We start from the raw sequence: 17,862 nt of genomic DNA, 5'->3' as shown, positions 1-17,862 counted from the left end.
ATAACAATTGTGGGTTTGCAATCTAATTTGGTGAAGCAGATACAGAAACATGATCAAATTACATGCGCCTGTGTCTGCACATGCATGTGTGTTTGTGTGTGTTCTGGGCCAGACAGAGAAGGAGGGTCACGTCTGAAATCCCAAAGTACTAATGTGGCTGCCAAAACTGCCTCCTCACCAGCTGCCAGCAGAGCACAGGGGAGCAGTAGACTCAAGAGGCTCATGAAAAAATAGTGAGCTGCAAAGGAGAGACCTTGAGTCCAGAAAGAACAAGGTGATGGACACCAGGGCAGATGATCAGGTGGGAGGGAGAAGTGGTAATCAGAGGTATTCTCCAGAGACAAGAGCTGCCAAGTCTACAGCAAAGATGTCACCCTGATCCCCAGATCAAGCTTAATTTAGAATCCCACACAGGCTTTTGTGCATGGGGCATGGGAAAAGTGTAATTAGCCATCTTTCCCCCACCTGGAGAGCCTCATTCTCTGAGGTCCCCCTCATACTCTGATCAAAGAGGCAGCAATCAGAAGCCTCTCATCTATAGATTCAAATCCTGGCCCTTCAGTGGCTCCAGAATTTCTAGGGGGCTAAAGACTACCATCTGGTTGAAAGGATGCTAAGCGACCTGCTTTGATGATGCACTTACAAACCAAGTCCCCCTCATTTTTATTCAGTGTTTGTTTATTTGGATAGTAATGAGTCAAAAATACCTCACTCAACCTTTGGTCCCACCATGGACCCTGGGCTAATCACTTTATCTGTGTGAACCTCAGTTTCCTGATCTGTAAGATGGGATTAATGCTACCCATCTCGCACGGATGTTGTTAAGAGTAAATCAAGGTTTGTAGCATGAAACTACCAAAGGCTCAAACTGGAACACGATGTCAGGAATTCCAAGTCCCCACCGAACATACAAACCTCTGGATTTCTCCCCGGTGGGTCTCCCTTGACAATGACTTACAGTTCCCTCTCCACCACCATTCACTCCTTCAGCTCCATCACTTGGTCACTCACTGGACTCATTTATTTAACAACAGTGTGATACTGGAGAGTCCTAAATGAAAGGGTACCATCTTTCCACGTGAAATGGTTAGGGACTATTTTGGATCTACCTACTTGGCACTTAAATGTACATTACTGGTGACTGGACTTCCTCATTAGTGGGCTCCCCCCACACCCCCCACCAATTATGTACCGTATTTTATAAAGGGGGATGGGCTGAGGTCTGGCCTTTGAGAGAAATAAATAAGAGACTTTGAGCAGGGGCAGAGGGAATATTGCCCCCTTAAATCACAGCCACCTAAGTCTTGAATCAGACACATGACTGGAAATTTCTGTGAGCGTTATCTGTAAAATAATGCTTCGAAAGGGTCACAGGGTCACCGAGAAGGTTTACCGCATGGGAAATGCCTGGCAGACAGAGGGCAACAACAAATGTTAGCTGCCTTGCTATTTCAGTTTTCTCCACTCCTCTCCTCCCCATAAGGTTAGGGGAGGAGCCAGAGAACAGACACTTGCTATTTTCTTATTGTGGCTTCTGAGGGCACTGTGTGTGGCATGGCTACCTGTACACACAGAATATCTCCATTGTAGGTGCACGGATTAGGGAGACCAGACCTCTCCGTAGTCTCCCAGTCCTTGCAGCATTAGAGCTAGATGTGTCTGGCTGCTGGCGCTTGCACTCCTGGCAAGCAGCACTTGGTCACACACCTCTGCTTTTTCGTTCTTGCTGCTCAGATGGCCCTGCCTTGGTGGCTGTTTTCTAGATACAGGATTTTGCAATTTATTTTGTAATTCTTGCCCAACTGCCCACAAACTAGTTCTCAACCCTGCCACTGGCATCCCCTGGAAAGCCATTTTCTCATTTGTTCTAAAGATGAGCAGGTTTTCCTGGGCCAAACCTCACCGTAGGAGGTCTGGCATTCTTTGAATAATAAAGGAATCTCTGGGTGGCTGGATAGCCCCTGGGCTAGTGCCAAAACAGCCAGTCCCTGGAGTTCCAGTCTGACTTGGCTCATGGTGCCAAGGGCCACCTCGGACATGCCTCTAGTGGGCATCTGTAAGGATGAGAAGCAAGTGTCCATTTGCAGAATACTGTGTGTACGCGGGGAGAGGATAGGGTGACTGGAGGTGGGCTTGGTTTCTCTGGGCTTTGAAGAGATAGAGAAATTGGGATGCCACCAGGCTCATGGGTCTGCCTTCCAGCCCAACACCAGCTTCTACCAGTGGCATAGCTCTTCATGTTGCCCTTCGGGGAGAAAATGTGAAGGAAAAACAGGGAGTGGATCACAGAGCCACACTAGGGAGGGGCTCGCCATCCAGTAGCTTCTGGACTGGCCCCCTCCCACACCACCACCACTCCACTGGAACAAAGGCACTGCCACATCACGTTTCAAAGTTAGCAAAGTCTCTTGGTCTACCAACAAACAATTCTGATAACTCAAAAGGAGGAAGAGGGACATCTAGAAAACGGTGGGAAAGAGTCCCTGGGAACAGCACAGAAAACCGTGCCTGATGCACGCAAGGCTAAGAATTGTTTTCTCCCTGCTGGCTGCTTTTCTCTCCGTTCTAAAGAGAAGCTTCCAAGAATCGGCTAAATAAAGGGATCACACCAGAGGATGCGAGATAATGCTAAACCAACAAAAACAAAGACCCAAATGAAACAGAGCGAGCCATGAGAATATGCGGTTATCAAAACTTTGTTTGGCCATATCTATTTATCATCGCTGCACACCCGGGCTCTGCGGAATATCATTCTGTTGATGTCACTTATCCTCAGCAAAATATTTACACATCCTTAAAAACGCCAGATGAGGGGGGCTGGCCCTCTCGCTGCCGAAAGCAGCCTCTCAAGCCCCATCGCCAGGTTCTGGGCAGTCCCAAAAGGTGGGGGCACAAGGGTGGGTGACACCGGTGGGCACAGGTAAGAGCTACCAATAGTTAAGGAAACGCTGCCAGCTGCCACCCAAGCTGCGCCCTGCCCTGCCCACCTCTCTTCTACCTGACTCTGCAAGAAGCAACCACATCCCCGATATGGTGTCCGCGCCTCCTACTCCTCCCCTCCTGCCTTTCTCATTGATTAAGTTCCCAAACCATTGTTAAAGCCGGGTTGTTAAAGCCTTGGAAAATGGGCTAAATTCATTAAGCTTCCCCCCGCCACAAAAGGAATATTCATAAAAGTTTGGCAGGCAGAAAGGGAGGCTGACTGCGTGCCATGGGGTCGGTGACAATCCGCTCCTCCAAAGCCACCTTAATCCTTCATGCCCCATCCCTCTCTCCATCCATCGTCGTGCCCCAAACCCATTCCAGGGGCTTCTGATAGGGAAACACAAAGCAGCAGCTGTTTGGCAACATTTCTACCCCTCGCCAGCAACTGTGGTGGGATACCATTTCCCCACCCAGGCGGAGCTTATCCGGAACAATAGTCGGGCTTTAAACGGCAAACAAGCAAACACACAGAGCACAACCCCAACCCCGAAAATGCCAACGCGGAGACAGGCAATAACTCCCTCCGCAGCAAAAGGCGCCACGGAAACGCACGCAAAAAATGCAACGAGAACGCTGCTCGGTGCCTAACATGGCAGAAAGCCCGAGCTGGTGCGGCCACCCCGGGGCTCGGCATTGGGGGGCACCAGGGCTCCCGGGGCGCCGACGCACACTCACCGTGCTCCAGGGGCATGCGGAGCTGGCTGAGCGTCACAAAGAGGAGCCCAGCACGATCTGGCAAAACCCAACTTTCCACCCGGCTCGCCAGGGCCGCCAGATACGTCAACAGAATCCATCTTTCGAAGGGCCTGGAAGGCGCCGGGTTTTCCGGGCCGGGGCAGAATGGCAGCTCCGGAGACAGCCCGGTGCAGTGTCCCGGCGCGCAGTGCGTCGCGCGCCGCCCTGTGCGCCCGGTGCCAGCGCGGGTGGCGGCCCGAAACCCACTTCGGGGCCCCCGCCCCGCGGGCCAGCGCCGCCTCCCCAGCCGTCCCCGGCCCCGCCGGCCAGTGCGCGGCGCCAGCAGCGGGAGCCGGCCCTGGGCGCGCCGCACGGGTGGCGGCCTCGGCCCGCGTCCCCGTCCCCGCCCCCGCCCGGCCCTCCCTGCTGGCCCCGGCCGGCCTCCGGGCGCCGTCCTGCCCCCGGGAGCAGGCCCCTCCCCGGGCTCCGGGCCCCGCCAAGCGCGCCCAAGCCGGCGCGCCCCCTGCGTCCCGGTGGCAGGTCCGCCTGGGGAGGGCGGGCGGGGGTGACCCCGGCCCGCATGGGGGCGCCGCGGCCGCTACCTCGTAAACGGGGCCGCCGCCTCCAGGAAGCCGCGGGGTGGTCGCGGGTGCGGGAACTCTCCGGTCTGGCCTCGCCGCCGGCCTCCTGAAGGGAGTGCACAGTGGTGGGAGCCTCAGTCGCTGCTGTCACCGAGCTGCTGTCGCCGCCGCCACTGCCGGTTGTGCGTGAGCGTGTGTGCGCCTGTGTCCCGGCGAGTGTGTGTCTGCGTGCGGCGCCCGGCCTTTACTGTATACACCAAGGGGTGGGAGGAGGCGGGGAAGGGGAGGGCTTGGGGGAGGTGGCGGAGGAGGGGGAGCTGGAGGGGGGCGAAAGGGTACCCGAGGAGGCGGCGGCGGAGGAGGGACAGGTGATCTCGCCCACAGGGAGGGCGTGGTTGTGGGCGGCGCGGGGTGGCAGGAGGAAGGGGAGCCCGGGACAGAGGGGGGTGTTGTGGGGGACCCACTGGAGAAGGCCCGAGGAGCTGGGGACCCTGCTACCTCGGGGGCAAGCAGGCGACCATGCCAGACCCCAGGATGAAGAGGAGAAAGGAGCAGAGCCCCAGAGGGAGAAAGTGGTTGTTTGATGGAGGAAGGAAGGGGAGATGTGAAGCGCCCAGCCATCATCCTAAAATGCAGATGGTGATACAGGTCGAAGATTCTTCTCAGAAGGTGGGAGATCAGTAAAGACAAACTTAAGTCCACCGACAGAATCTGATTTCCATTCAAGAGGCGATTCACGTATTAATCTAACATTTATTATGCACCTAGTGTTTGCCAGACACTGGGCTAAGAACTGGAATTGCAGAGATGACGAGTGTATGTTGCTGACCTGTAAATACATGTATTATTGATCATTAAAATTATTTTAAACCTAAATCCTTAAAACGTTTTAAGAAAGAAAAGGAAGCCATTATGTTGGTTTAATCAATCCCTAAAGATGTAAAGATTTTTTTCTATTAATTAAAACAGGATGAAGATATTTGAGAGAGAATGGCAGAGCCAGAATTATTTAATTCGAACAGAGAAAAGTATGACCCTAGCTGTTCTTTGTATGCTCAACCCCCCCCCCACCGCCCGGCAAGTCCCAACACTGTGTATTAACCATGACTTCCCTCTGTTAGAATTTGGGGTGGCCACAAGAGTGTGAAATACCTAGACAGCCTCCACCTGGTCAGTTTATAATTATTATGGGAACCCAATTTTGTATTTGAAAGTCTCGATTCTAACCATGATGTCATGCAAGCCTAATGTGGTAGTTATCAGGGCTAAATTATGGCTTTTGTGGGCACTTTTTCCTTTGTGGACTCCTCCCTCCATAAAAAGATATTAAAAGTTACATATTATAATTGCATCTGTGTAAAGATGAATGTATTAGTATTCTATGTTTAAACAGTTTCTTCAACCTAAAAGATCTTTTTGTCTGATGTTTTAAAAAAAGATTTCTATGGGTCCCTAAAAGTACTTGTAGGCTACCAGGCACTGTGTATACTGTGCCTAGTGGAAGTCAGCCTGCTGGTACCAATCCTCCATTCTGAAGTTCCTTTTTTGACAAAGAAGAGTTAAAGGAAGAAGAAACAATTGACACAGGAGCAGAAAGAAATGCAATGCAAGTTTGAACACCAACAGTAAGACCCGTTTCTGTTGGTTTCAGTCAGGGTTTGGGGGTTTTAATCAGCTGGGAGTAAGTGATAATGCCCGTGGAAATACTTGCCTATGAATACGTCTTTAATTGTTTCAGTAACCAAAGACTTTCTCTACAGATCTTGTAACTATTCAGAGTTCTTGAATCAGGTATATGAGATGAGGTTTCAGTTGCCAGGATCTAGCTTGAATACAACTAAAGACACAGCTGGGCAGTTATAATTGATCAACTTCATGGATGAAAGATCCGTACAGGTTTTGTGTGTGTTGAGGGGGTTGTGTATATAAGGTAGGGATTGATATCCTGGAGGGAAATTACTAACCTATTTCTTTTGTTGGCTCCATCACCACCCTGGGTTAATGTTTGAACCTCTCTGGCAGTTGTGATTCACATTTGTCGCCTTTTGAGGTACTTATGTTTTCGGAAAAGATTATATTGATTCAGATTAATGCATAACAAGCAGGCATCATGGTCCCCATTCCAAAAGAAATGCACAGTGGCACCCTTCCTTCTGCATTTCCATTGTGACTGCCCTTGCAGAATGAAGGAAAAAGGGGCAGATCTGGATGGGGGACCAGATTGTGCTTTGGGACAGAAATGGGACATTAATATAGAAGAATTATGTTCATACAGTCAAAGGAATGCCTAAGAAAATGGAGGGAAGAAAGGACATGCCCAAACAACAGGAAAGAGGAACAACCACAACAAAATCTTCCAGCGTGGGTTAGGGTGATTTTTGAGATCTGTAATTCTAATTAATTGGTGATTTTAAACAAGGACCTAAGAAATTTCCAGTCTTCAATCTGATTCCTTTATCTATATTCTGCTTCTCTAACACAGCATGTCATCATAATCTGGCTTTCACAAGTTTACTACTTGGGCGATTCATTCATTCATCCATTCATCTATTAAGCACCTACTGGTTACCTAGTCACTGAGCAAAAGACTTCAGTTAGAGATGGTTAGTATATGGTTGCTGATCTAGTTTGCTCACAGATGAGTAAATAAACTTTTAATAATACACTGTGATATTATGTGGTACATGAAGAGTTATTAAAATGGACTAGGTGAACACCTAAGGAGTGGGCCTCTGACTATACTGGGAAGGGTGAGGAGTGGCATGGGGCAGATAAATCAGAGAAGGTGGCACAGAGATGATGACAGTTATTGAGTGCTGAGAGATAAATGGGAGTTTTACAATTTAAGGGAAAGGCATCATAAGTGAAGGGAACAGTAGGCACTGAACCTTGGATATTCAGCATGTTCTACAGGCTGCAAATATTTTGAGTCTGGAATAGAAGGTGTGAGGAATTGCAGAGGAGGGAAAAGGAGATTTTCCTTACAGTCAATGGGAACCATTGAAGAATGCTAAGCAATGGAGTGACAGGGAAGATTTGGATTGAGGTTGGCCCCTCTGTTAGTATGAAGGGCTGATTGGGGTGGGGCGGGGAGATGTTCAGCAGGGAGACCAGGTGAGAGAGGCTGTTGTGATGATCAGGGCTTTTGTTGAGGTAGGGATGAAGAGTAGGAACTTGAGTCAAGTGGTACTCAGGATGTAGCATCAATAGGTCTTAATCATGGAGGAAACCAGGGGAGTTAAGATGACTGACTCAGGTGGCAGGGGTGGGGGGCGTGGTCCCGAAGAAAAGCAGTTTGGGGGCTGGAGAAGATGAATGCTATCAGTTTCCCCAGAAGCATATCCTGAGACAAGGATTCCAGTGTTGATTTAGAAGGTGCAGAAAACACTGGTAGGGAAGGGGGGAAGGGAGGCAGAGAGATGATAGTCACAGGGGTATGTCATCAGGGCCAATCATCACTGTGGGAAACTAGACCTTAGTCCCATCAGCAAACTCTTAGACATTCACTCAACAGGTAAAGAAGGTAGTTGAGGACTATCCAGGGGGTGCTAATTTTCTGGCAATTCTGACCTGGCACCAGAATAGGCAGAGGGTCCTTCTCAAGTGCAGAAAGAAGGTCCTGGTAGCTGAATATCTGAGAAGCACATGGAAATGGTAGCATCCAAAGAATTTGGGTGGAAGACATTAATGCCTACTCCAGAGTTCTGGTTAGCAAATCTTGAATTGGAGGGGCCTGGTGGGTAGCCACATTGGAGATGTCCAGTAGTCATTTGGAAGAGCAGGTCTGGAGTTCAAAATCTAAGCAGGAGGCCTAGATTTGGGAGTTGTTAGGTTCTGGGTGTAGGTTGAGTCAATGGGTTTTGATGAGCTCCTTAGAAGACATATGTGAGTTGAGTTTGTAACCAAGACCGTCGCCCTCTGGTGCACCAACACGATTGGACTTGACCTGTATGAGTATGTGTGGGATTCTCAAGGGGTTCCTGAAAGCCCCCAAGTTATAGATGCCAGTTTAGTGCTCATGGCTTTGAATGTGTCTGGGGGGAAAAAAGTCCATTAATGTACTTAAAGTTGAAACTTTGTTTTCACATGTTTTGTTGGTGAATAATATTTACTGGCTGATGGAATGAGGCAGACACTCAGAAACATTTCTATCACAAAGCAAAAGGATAAATGCTAAAAAAAACATGCAAAGGGATAGATGCTTAAGAAAATTCAAGAGCTAACTGAAGCAGAGGATTGAGCTCAAATCCAGGCTGAGGGGGAAAGCATTTCAGAGAAAGAGTCCAGCGCCAATGACATTTTTACAAAAGGAATATTGAGCGCCGACAAGGAAAGGGGAAGGTTTTGATATTTGATAGAATGGCAATGTCTAGTGTGGTCTGGATGGGTTAGGGGTGGGGGCTTTAGTGTTCTTCATTTGAAGATTTTGTATGTCCTTTGGATAATATTAGCAAAGACTGGATCAAAGCATTTGTGAATTGGTCCTTTGGTTAGGCAATCAATGAGCATATACTGAATAGCTGTTATTCTACAGTACTGAGCTGTATGCTAGAACACAATGAATAATAAAGTCCCATCCCTGCCCTGTACTTAAGTCTCTTGGAGTCCGGGTGTAGCTCTGTTTAGTCTCACAATTGGAAGAACATTTCATTTCATTTCATAGAGATTTTTGAGAAATTATCATGAGTAAGAAGCAGGCTCATTATAAAGGGCTTTGCTTGTAGCAGCTCCACTCTGTATTTCCCATGTCTTTTTCCTAGCAGAATATTAATGTTCACATGCCCATCCCTTTCCTGCGAGACTTACCTGCCTTAGAGTTTGATCCGAGATTTCAGGTGGATCTGTTTGTTGTAAGAAAAATTGCACCCCTCCTGCTATAATTTGGGCCAAATAGATGAGAGGAGAGATTTGCTGGGGTCTCATAAGTAATCCTTACTCTCTAGGAGGTCATCCCCCATCGCAATGGATGTGAGGATAATGTAAACCCATTTGCTACTAGCAGCAGAAACTTGATGCAAGTGACCATGCAGTTGATCATCTAAACCAAGACACTACTGAGGGTGAACAGGGTTGCTGTTAATACTTGTGTCAGAACAAAAGGCATAACTGAGTCTTCCCAGCGAACCATGATGGGTGGTCCCTGTGATGCTAGGAACCAGGTCTAGGAGGGAGGTGATGCAACTCAGATAAAGAACTTGGGACCATGACTATGTTATTGAACTACTAGAATAACCAACTCTAGAGCTATCTGGTCCCTCCCCTATGTCCTGTTTTATAAATTATTACATTGCTTTACAGGTTAAGTTTCTTTGAGCAAGATCTCTATTGCTGGCAGTTGAAAGCATTCTAAGATATACATGCCATAACAGGATTGTCTTTGTTTTGTTTTTATCCTGTCCCAGGAGTAAGGGCCATTCTGGAGTCAAGAGAGGTATCTAACAACCCAAGTGTAAAGAAGTAGATCAAGAAGTGGTGTCATAATCTGTCTTTAAAGACAAATGAAGGAAATAATAGAAACAGTCCCATAGTTGAAATGCATGGCTCTGCTGAATCTGGCAGGTCAGCTGTGCACATGGTGGTTTTCATTCTATCAGCACCTTCAAAGCACACTCCTGCTTGTGACAAAGCTCCTGTGACAGAAGCTTGTCCCCTGCTTGACTACTGCTCTGAGTGACTTTGAGCATCCTGTCTTCTCTTTCTGGGGCTGGCACCCATAGCATGGTTCCTTGAAACCATAGTAGCCATATTTTCCCTTACATCTTGTCTTTCTCTATTGATAGCAAACATCAAGAGAGAACCCGGTGCTTTTATCTCCCACAGAACCTACTCTAGTTCTCTCATGTACTTGGCTTTCATTAAGAAACTGTTAAATTCATTATTATTTCCCCTCATGTTTGAGCTTGGTCTCCTATTCCTAAGGAGCTTTGGTGTTCTTTATCACCTGCAAGCACTATCACCGATGCTTTCCAAGTGAAGGGAGGATGTGAGCAGAGTGGGTTTTGTACTAGAGTTATGGACTGTCTCCTGAGACTATCAGGGTTTGCCCAAATCAGCAGAGAGCCTTGCACAAGACAAGCAAAAAGCCAGATTGCATGACACAGAATAGAGCCCATATAAGTCACTAAAAAGGGACCAGGAAAAGTTATAGCCAGGATAGAGATTTGGAGTCAAAGGCATGAAATAATAAAGCAGTGGGTTTTAGTTAAGTGGAAAATAGACCTTGATTTGTTTGGGGGCAGAAACTTACTTTGCTGGATAGAATACCTAAGCTGTGACATAAGTATGGTTGAAATCCTGGCACTTAAAGGAGCAGAGATAGGATAGCTCAGAAATGATTACAGAACCCAGCCTTTCTAAGCCTCATTTTCCCCATTAGAAGGCTGAGTTCTGTGGGATCATCAGAGAGGTGTGTACGGAAGAACTGGACACACACATGCGTGTACACACACCTTTGCACATGCCAAGTCCTGTTCTTTTTCTAGGTGTCAGACTTACCAATCCTTTCTTAAAAAGTTTTTCAGAAATGAGCCAGATTGATCTCTAAGTAAAAAAGAAAAATCAGCAAAATTGCCATGGAGTAATAAGTATTACCAATTGGAATATTATCAAAAACAGGTTATTAAAAACAGCAACAGTGGAGACACTCCAGTTCAGGAGTATTATTGATAAAGAGGAAAACCAGCAGTGGCCCATAAATATCCTCCATTGCCCCCAGTCTTAGTCCTCTGGTGCCTGGAACTATGATTCTATCTCTGCCATCTCATGGGAGAAGAGCTGTTGAGGACCTTCTCAGCCATCAAACCCATCGGCTTTGGAAGTGATTAGTTACCACCCAGATATGGCCTGCCTGATCTTGCTAGCATGAACACACAGGACTGTGGCAGTCAGCTTCCCAAATGATCCCATCATTGCATGATCTCCACCCTGCGTGTCCCTGGCCTGTTAGGTTTGTCCCAATTTATGTGTTGCAAGTCTCTCCAATGGAACTGGCAACATTTCTGTATCTGTAAGGGATGAAAGGAGTTGCAAAGTCATTTATTTTTGAACAACTTTAATCATTTCATTTTTCTTCACCCAGAAGAATTTATCAAATAATAGAATTTTATGAATGGAACAATTACAGGGTTGGGGAGTGCTAGGACTGAACCCAGGGCTTCACACATGCTAAACACAAGCAGCTACACCCCAGCCCCTATGAATGGAACATTTTATCAAGGGAGGAAAATTGAGCAAGTGTAAAACTTGTCTTGTCTAGATTGGTTAGCAATTTTTTTTGGTGGTACTGGATTTGAACTCAGGGCCTAGGCAGGTACTCTACCACTTGAACCACACCCCTCACCCTGGTTAACATTTTTAGTCACCATGCTTTGCATTTGTGGTCTCACAAGATTGCTTATCACTGAACCTTGCTCACCCAGGCCCCTCTCGGGTGCATTCTCTGATGCTTTTCACACCTAGGATTGTCCTTATCTGACAAGACCACCAATGTGTTAGGTCTGAGCTGAAGCCAGCTTCTCTTATCTAGGATTCTCATGTTCCTGAGGGGACTACACTGGGCATTGTTCAGCGGTAGAGCCACAGCCATCATCAGTCATTGTCTCCATGACCTCCTCCCACGTGGGCCCCAGCCATAGCTCCCACGTGGGCCCCAGTCATAGGACGGCTTCCGGGGCTGACTCTGCAGAGTGCTCAAGCTTTCTATTGAACATGCAGCTCCGCCATGCAACCCAACCCACTAAAGTGTCCCCACCAATCTCAAATGTCCACATTGCTGTGCACATGGGATGGAGTTGGTTTCTCATTCACTGACAGCCTTAAATGGACTGTCCCCCAACTTGACAGGACTGTTGCATGAACTGGACCACCACCATCCTGGATTCTCTCTCTCATGCCTTCTGTTAGATGGATCCTTATTTTTTGAAGAAACATTTAGATAACCTTTTGAAAAATACAATGTCATTGCTTTAGGAAAAATTTGCAATTAATGTAGAAGTACTAGAGAATACATATAATTTGTTCTTTAAAAATGAATTGCTCATTATGTTCATTAAAAAATTATATATAAGTATAAAAAAGTATATATAAGTATTAAAAAAGGCTATTCTAACATCAGTATAAACATTCAATCTTAACTACCTTCAATGATCTATATATTTTGTTCAAGTGTTTCTCTTTATGGTATCTACTCAACTGAAATATTACATATAATTTAAGTCCTGCTTTTGGCTCTTATACTATCTTCAAATAAATATTTTACCACATCATTCGAATGATATTACTGACCTGATGGAGTGGCTCAAGTGGTAGAGCGCCTGCCTAGCAAGCATGAGGCCCTGAGTTCAAACCCCAGTACCGCCAAAAAAAACCCAAAACCTGACAGTATTATGTAATCACAATAGCCATTTCAGTGGTTGTATGAAGTAGATTCATTATCATATACTTAGTTTTCCCCTACTGTTGGCAGTATAGGATATTTCCAATTTATTCACCAATTTTTAATCTTTGTGTATACAAATGCTTGCCATTAGTAATCATTACTCAGAGTAAATACACAGCTATAATATTTCAGAAGCAGGCACAGAAACAGTCTCATGTTGCTAAGCTGATTTAAAAAGGGCATTCCACTTAACACTCTAAATATGTGCTCTGGGAGCATGGCCTCCTGAGTACTATTTATTATCTTTTTGCCTTAAAATATGTTTCTCTGATTGGTAGGAAGGTGGGCCATTTTTGTTTGTGTGCTTGCTACTTGCATATCTAAGGGAATTGTCAGTTTATTGTCTTCACCCGGTTTTCACGTAAATCATAGCATTTGCATCTTATTAGAGTATATGTGTCCTTTATTCAATACAAAATAAATGTTTTCCTTTTGTTCCAGGAGTTTGGGGCATTATTTTATATAGATAATTTTGATTTTTATAGAGTTAAAATGGATACAGTTTATCCATTTCTGTGTTCTGATGTCTTGTGTTATTTGAGTAAAAACTAATGTAATCTAAGTAATTCCATTTATATTCATTTACAAGTTTTGGGTATTTGCTGTATGGGGGGACTTTGCTTCATTTTTCTCAAGTAGTTGCCCAATTGTCTCAGCACTATTCAATATGAAATCCCTTCTTCATTGATTAGTGCTTGCTATTTTAGCAAATAATAAGCTAATGTTCAATACATTCTCTTTCTGGGATGTCAGTTATATTTTGTGGTTCTTTCTCTTTTTAATAAAATGTTTTATTTTGTGATATTTGTAGGTGTACATAGTATAGAGGTATAAGAAATAATAGAAAGGTCCCATGTACTCTTTTTTTGTTGTTCATCTAGTCACATGTGCATACATTGTTTGGGTCGTTTCTGCACCCTGCCCTCCTCCCCCACCCTTCCCCCCCTCCCCTTCAGTTTCCCATGTACTCTTTACCCAGTTTCCCACAACAGTAAGCTCTTGCAAAATTACAGTGTGATATCACAACTAGAATATTGACAGTATTGACAGTGACACAATTCACCACTCTCATTCAGATTTCTCTAGTTCTACTTGTACTTATTTGTGTGTGTGTGTGTATGTGCACATGTGTGTGTTTGGCTCTGTGCAGTGTTATTACATCAGTAGGTTTGTGTATGCACACAACAATCAAGATGCTTAACATTTCCATCACTACAAGGATCCCTCCTACTTCCCTTTCATAACCACACCCACCTTTCTTCCACCCTATGCCCCACCACTGGCAACCACCACTTCCTTTTCCATCTCTACTATGTTGTCCTTTCAAACAATTTTGTATATTGGGCTGGGGATGTGGCTCAAGTGGTAAAGAGCTTGCCTAGAAAGCATAAGGCCCTAAGTTCAAACCCCAGCACTGCCCCAAATTTTTAATGTAGATCATGCAGTATGTAACTTTGAGGGATTGGTTTTTTTTTTCCCCTCAGCATAATTCACTAGGAGATTCATCCACATTTCTGTGTTTATCAATACTTTGCTCCTTTTTTTTGCTAAACAGAATTTCATGGGACGTACACACCATGGCTTATTTTATTATTCATCTGTTGGAGTTCATCTGAACTCTTTTTTAATTTGGGGTTGTTGCCCGTAAAACTGCTACGAACATTCATGTACAGGTTTTTATATGAACACAGGTTTTCATTTCTCTAGGATAAATGCACCAAAGTTCAATTTCTGAGTCATACAGTAATTGGATGCTTAGTTTTTAAAGAAACCACCAAACCGTTTTATAGAGTGGCCATATAGTTCACACTGCCGCCACAAATGTGTGAGCTATCCAGTTTCTCCGTGCACTTGCCAGCATTTGATGTTGGAACCATTTTTATTTTAGCCATTCCTATAAGTATGTAGTGATGGCTCATTGTGGTTTTAATTTGTACTTCCCTAAACTAGCTAATGATGTTAAACTCTTTTTGTGATGTTAAGCACATTTTATTTGCTGTCTGTGTCCTCTTAGGTGAGATGTCTGACCGTGTCTTTAGCCTGTTTTGCAATTGGATTATTTGGTTTTTTACTGTTGAATTGTTATTTCTTTATACATTCTAGTTATTAATCCTTTGTCAGATACGTGGTTTGCAAATATTTTCTCCCCGTGTGAATCCTTTTTTCATCTTCTTAACATATTTCTCACAGAGCAAATTATTTTATTTTTCCCTATGGAAGTCCAATAACTCCAGCACGATTTATTGAAAAGCCTGTCTTTCATTTTTTCAGTTGCTTTTGTGCCTTTCTAAAAATCAGTTAGCTAGCCAGGCGCTGGTGGCTTACTCCTTTAATTGTAGCTACTCAGGAGGCAGAGATCAGGAGGATCATGGTTCAAAGCCAGCCCATGTAAATAGTTCATGAAACCCTATCTCAAAACTACCCATCACAAAAGGGGGTGGTGGACTAGAGAGCAGCTCAAGGTGAAGGCCATATTCTTTACTCTGTTCCATCGATCTATGTATCTGGTGTCTAGCCTCCCACAGACACTCGTGATTGCTGCAGCTATATAGTAAACATTACAATCTCGCAGAGTGATTCTTTTTCTAGATGGTTTTGCTATTCTAGTTCCTTTGCCTTTCCATGTAAATGTTATAATCTTTTTTATATCTACAGAATTTTTTTCTGGGGTTTTGATAGGCATTGCTTTAAATCTGTAGATAAATTTGGAGATAATTGACATCTTTATTATATTGAGTCTTCCAGTTCATCAATGTGAATGTATCATTATTTATTAAGGTTTTTAAAAATCTCTTTCATCAGCATTTTGCAATCTTCAGTGCTCATATCCCGTACATATTTTATTAAGGTTAGTCCTTAGTGTTTCATTTTCTTTGGAATAATTGTAAATAGTATTGTATTTTAAATTTCTGTCACTATGTATTCTATTGCCAGTATATAGAAATAACACTGATATTTTTGTGCTCGTCTTATATTGTGTGACCTTCCTGAACTCAGTTATTTTACTTATTAGTTCCAGGAGATCTTTTCAAATAGAGAATCCTTGAGATTTTCTGCACAGATAGTGATATCATCTGCAAATAAGAGCAGTTTCATTTCTTTCTTTTCAATATATATGCCTTTATTTCCTTTTCTTGCTTTATTTCAAGGGCTAGAATTTCTAGTACTATGTTGAATATGATTGCTGAGAGTAGACATCCCTGTCTTGTTCTTGATTTTAGGGAGAAAGCAATCAGTCTTCAAAATTAATCATGACATAGTCTGTAGGTTCTCTGTCAAGTGGAGATAATTTTCTTTTATTCTTACTTGCTGAGACTTTATTAGCATATAATAGTTGTGCAGGGGATATACATTGTAGAATATTTACATATGTGCTTAGAGTATATCTTAACTAGATTCATCTCCTCCATTGTTGCTGAGACTTTTTATCATGAATGAATGTTGAATGCTGTCAAATGCATTTTCCAAATCAGTAAATATTATCTGATTTTTTTCTCATTAGCCTGTTGAAATGATGAATTACATTGATTTATCTTTTAATGTTCAGTCAGCTTTTCATATGTGAAATAAATTCCATGGTATATTCTTTTATATCCTATTGGATTCCATTTGCTATTTTTTCTGTCTGAGTTCATGAACATACAGGTATGTAGTTTTCCTTTTTGTACTATTCTTTCTAGTTTTGATATCAAGATAATATTTGCCTCATACTGTAAATTGAGAAAATTTCCTTCTCTTTTATTTTCTAGAAAAAATTATATATAATTGGTGCTAATTTTTCTTTAAATGTTGGTAGAATTCTTCAATGAGACTGACTGGGCATGGATATTTCTTTTTTAAGGGAGCTTTTAATTAGACAATCAATTCCTTTAGTTGCAATAGGACTATTAAGATAATTTATTTCATCTTGGTTGAGTTTTGATTATTTGTGGTTTTAGAGGAATTTGTCCATTTCTTCCAAGTTTTTCAGTTTATTAGTGTAAATAATGAATAGTATAGTAGTATTCCTTTATTATTCTTTCAAAGACCATAAGATCTGTAGTGATACCCTCTGAGTCATTTCTGATATTGGTGACTTGTTTCTTCTCTATTTTTATTTTATCAATTTTACTAAAGCCTTATCAATTTTATTTTATTTTTGATGAGCCAGCTTTTAATTTCATTCATTTTCCTACTTTCAATTTTATTGATTTCTGACTTTTGTTATTTCCTTCCTTATGCTTGCTTCAGGCTTCTTTTATTTTTCCTAGTTTCCTGAGGTAGCAACTTAGCTTTTTCATTCAAGACTTTTCTTCTTTTCTAATGTAACCTTTTTGGTGCTATAAATTCCCTGCTCAGCACTGATTTAGCTGTATCCTACATATTTTGTTCTGTTATACTTTCCTTTTGATTCATTTCTATGAATTTTTAAATTTTCCTTATAGACATCCTCTTAGATACATGAATCATTTAGAAGTGTGTTGCTTAATTTCCAGATATTTAGAGATTTTTCTGGTCTTTTCTTCAGTTATCGAATTCTAATTCAATTCTATTATGGCCAGGGAACATGCTGTATCTGATTTTAACACTTTCAAATTTGTTGAGGTTTGCTTATGGGCTATTACTTGAAAGCTTGAAAAAATGTGTGTTATGCTGTCGTTGGATGGGGTACTTTAGATGTCTCATAGGGATCCTGCTGGCTGAATGTATTGTTCATATCTTCTATATTCTCTGATTTTCTATTTAGAAATTCCACCAGTTGCTCTGAGAAAGGTGTTGAAGCCCCTAACTATAACTGTAAATTTGTCTATTTCTCCTTTCAGCTCTATTTATGCTTCATTCATATTGAAGCTCTATTGTTGGATTCATGCATATTCTTGGAATATTAACCCTTTTATCATTATGTAATAACCTTTCTCTGTCTCTAGCAATTTTCTTTCTTTTGAGATCTACTTTTTCTTGTATTAATGTAGCCTCTTTTTAGTTAATATTTGCATAGTATATCTATTTCTACTCATTTTCTTTCAACCTACCTACGTCATTGAATTTGAGATGAGTTTTATTATAAATGACATATGGTTGAGTCATTTTTTAGATCTACTCTACTAATGTTGGCCTTTTTATTGGTGTATGCAGGTCATTTTTGTTTAAAGTAATTATTGGTAATGTTAGAGCCTAAATCTGCTGTCTTAACATTTTTTGTTA

General features: G+C 43.1%; 1 protein-coding gene across 3 annotated transcripts in view; it reads right to left on the bottom strand.

Annotated features, from left to right (window-relative positions):
• The window catches only part of Rai2 (retinoic acid induced 2), a 58,919-nt gene extending 54,431 nt beyond the window's left edge, over positions 1–4,488 (bottom strand). For 2 of the 3 annotated variants that reach the window (XM_074063563.1, XM_020186516.2), the window contains exon 1: positions 3,661–3,975. The gene's annotated coding sequence lies outside the window, so the exon portion shown is untranslated. Of the gene's footprint in view, positions 1–3,660; positions 3,976–4,262 lie in introns of those variants that run through there. The other variant, XM_020186517.2, reaches the window with a different exon arrangement.
• Positions 4,489–17,862: the final 13,374 nt, after the last annotated feature.

The sequence above is a fragment of the Castor canadensis genome, chromosome X, assembly GCF_047511655.1.
Source record: "Castor canadensis chromosome X, mCasCan1.hap1v2, whole genome shotgun sequence".
In the NCBI taxonomy this organism is placed as follows: domain Eukaryota; kingdom Metazoa; phylum Chordata; class Mammalia; order Rodentia; family Castoridae; genus Castor; species Castor canadensis.
Note: the sequence above shows the minus strand (reverse complement) of the source record. Positions and strands in the feature narration are given on the sequence as shown.